The sequence below is a fragment of the Arachis ipaensis genome, chromosome B05 (genome assembly GCF_000816755.2).
Source record: "Arachis ipaensis cultivar K30076 chromosome B05, Araip1.1, whole genome shotgun sequence".
In the NCBI taxonomy this organism is placed as follows: Eukaryota; Viridiplantae; Streptophyta; class Magnoliopsida; order Fabales; family Fabaceae; genus Arachis; species Arachis ipaensis.
The window spans coordinates 141,021,171-141,024,650 of record NC_029789.2 but is presented as its reverse complement, the minus strand read 5'-3'; positions in this window follow the sequence as shown (position 1 = coordinate 141,024,650).

Here is a 3,480-nt window from a genome sequence, read left to right as displayed (position 1 = left end):
GGTTATTTACTTATTTGTGGAAATTTTTAATAAAAGTTTTTAAAATCTCCATAAAATAATTTGTTTATGGCAATTTATTAAACTCCCTTCCATAATTATCGACAAACTCCTGCTATTTACGCATGATTGAAACTCACATCCAAACAAAATAAACACACCGAAACAATAAGAATGGTGAACTCCAAAATTCTAATAAGAATTTTTCGATTCCAATAGAGGACAAACACTGCGATGCCGCATCTCCAACTTCTTCCACCACCACCGACTCATCTGCATCTGAGCCTACATCAACGTGCCACTGTGCCGGAACTCTGAAGCGCAAGGCCAGCCCCCTCTCACTATGGCGCGTCAAATCTGCGTAGTGTCGCTGTTGCATCTTCTTCCCCAGTAAGTTTTGCCGCTTGTTCTGCTTTTGCTCCGACGGATGTGAAGCACTCGAAGCACGTTTTGGGCGTGGACTCAGTGCTGCTGGCTGAGGAGATATGAGAGAAGAGCTAGCGAAACAGAGAGATTCAGAGAGGAGAGAGAGCTCGCCTCGCCGTCATTGTTGCTGTCGCCACCGCAGTTCATCGCCTATCCATATCTGGTCGCAATGCCCAAGCCTCTGAGGATGTTCCATTACGACCTTCTCGACGAGATGCAGAATAAGCTCGATTACATCCTCTCTCTCACCGTTGAGAACTTCCTCGAGCGCTGCCTTCATATTTTCGTCTTCAAGTTCGGCATGGCCAAGTCCATCCATTAATGTCACATTAGGTCTTTTTACATATTTTCACATTTTCTCTCAATTTAGGGTTTTTAAATTCCTAATTTTCTATCACTACTCATGTTTCTTTGTTTTTTTTTTGTGCTTACTGTAAAGTTTAGAATCTAATTTCTTAAACATTCAATTAGCTCAAAATTATAGTCTAATTTCTTCATTGGTTTCTAGGCTTTTGATAAATTATTTAATTATGTATCTTATTGTAGCTTGGTTCAAATGATTGTAGATGAAGGATGATTCCAAAAAGTAGGGGTGTAAGTTACCGAATCGGACCGAAATTTATCGCAAAATCAAACCGAAATTTACAAGAACCGAATGAAAACAAAAAAAAATTGTTTTTTTTTTCGAATTAAACCGATCAGTTTAGTTCGGTTTTCGGTTGACTTGGCAAAACCAAACCGAATGGAAGAAGTGGTTCAGTAATGCGTCTTTTTATCCGTTTACCCTTTAACCTAGTAACAAAATCTCCAAATCCCTAACTCTAACTCCCTTTTAACTTTCTTGTAGTCACAAGCCCAAAACTCCGATCCATCTTCCTCCTCCATGCCTGAGAGAATGAGAGCCTAAGAGAGCCAAAGAGCTAGAGAGCCAGAGAGTGTCATGTGTAGAACCTATGCACAATTACTCAAGAGGGGGGGTGAATTGAGTATTGCAACAACAATTAATCTTTTTGCGAAAGTTAAAGACAATATACAAAAGTGTTATTGTACTAGTATTTTTCCAAGAGCTTAACTCAATTGCTAAGCATTTATAAGGAGCTTTTACTTTCCAATAGACACCAACTCAAATAAATTGATCAAGCTTTTCACCAATCGGACTTAAGCTATTCCTTAAGTACTTACGAAGCTACTTTTCGATCACAATTTATTTGCTCAAAGGTAAAAGACAATAATATTGAAGAGATGAGTTTGGAGAGATGCAAACGCTATTTAGAGTGGTTCGGCAATATCCTTGTCCTACGTCCACTTTCTTTCTCAATCGCTATTGAGAAGTTCCACTATTGCCAAGCTTCAAGGTGCTCGCGCAAAACCTTTTACAGTCCGAGTCCTTAGTTTCTAACACCTCACGGTATATGATCACCACTCGTAGACTAACCCACTCCACTTAGAGATACCTTCTCTAAGATTTGCCTTGAGTACTTAGTATACTTCTTTGGTATCCTCACCAGTGCATCAAAACATTTTGTGAGTGTGTGTTGAGAGATTTAGCAATTGGTTCTTAACAGAAGTTACCTAAGTCCTAAGACACTATACTTGTCTTCAAATGTTGTGGACTTGAGTTTCTTGTTGTTGTTGTGTTGCTTTCAACTCTTCATTCCTCAACGTTGAATGTTGGTTGATCTTTCAACATGCTTGTTCATTCAAGTTGTTTGTTGGTTTGTCTTTCATGTCGTTTGTTGGTTTGTCATTCATCAAAACCTACGAATACAAACTTCGCATACAAGCAACATGATTTACATCATGCCGCCGTCCTGCAGTCGCAAGTTGTCCATCGTCGCTGTCGAGGACGTCGTCGCAACTGCAGCAGTCATCTTTGTTTCATGTGTAGTAGAGAGATGGAGAGCGTTGTCGTTTAACCCGTGATGCTGTCCAGTTCACGCCGTCGTCGGGCTAGACGACAACGCTCTCCATCTCATGAGTGTGTCCAGCAGTTTGCTTGCGACTTCTTCTCAATATTTTCATGAGTTTTGTAAGATCTTGCAAGTGTTCATGGCTTCTTGTGGTAGTCGAGATCCTTTACTTGGGAGTATGGCTGAGAGGATGAAGCTTAAGTATGGCTGGTAATTTTTTCGAGGTGTATTTTCATGAGATCATCAACAAGAATGAGGTGGATTTGTATTTGATAGATGGTTTAGAGAAGCCTCGTGATCAAAATACTTTTGACATATTGAATTAGTGGAAGGTGAATTCCAATAAGTATCCTATCTTATCCCAAATATCTAGAGATGTCTTAGCAATATCGGCCTCGACTGTTGCTTCAAAATCGGCCTCGACTATTGATTCAAAATCGGCTTTTAGCACTAGTGGAAGAGTGCTTAACAACTACAGGAGTTCTTTAACTCCAAATATAGTTGAGGCATTGATTTGCACACAAAATTGGCTTCGTGCTTCTCCAATAACAACTGATTTTGAAGAGTTTAGTGAGGAGTTTGAGAAACTTGAATTAGGTATGCAAAAAAAAAAATTGAAGTTCCTTTCATAGTTTATGTTTATAATTCATAATCTATATTGATTTCTTTGTTTTATTTTTGTAGAAATTGCACCAACCGAAGAAGTTGATGAATCTGGTGTGGATTCAGATTAAGCATGGTGGCTGTTTTGGTTTTTATTTAGTTTTAAAGTGGCTGTTTCGATTTTTATTTAGTTTTAAAGTGTGTTTACTTTTTTTTTGTTTGTTACACATTTCTAATTGTCTTTATTTTTGTGTTTAATTATTAGGACAAGTTGAAATTATATTGAATTTGGATGTGATGTAGTCTTGTTATTTTAGTTTATTGACCGTTTTAAACTTCATATTATGGTGATTGAAATTCTGATTATTAGCTTTTAAAAAATAAAAAAACCGACCGAATTAAACCGTAATTAGTTCGGTTCAGTTCTATTTGGTTGTCCTACAAACAGCAAACCAAATAGTTGATATTGTGAAAGAACTGAACAGACCGGTTCGATTGATTTTTGGTCTAAAACCAAACCAAACCAAACCAAACCAATTACATC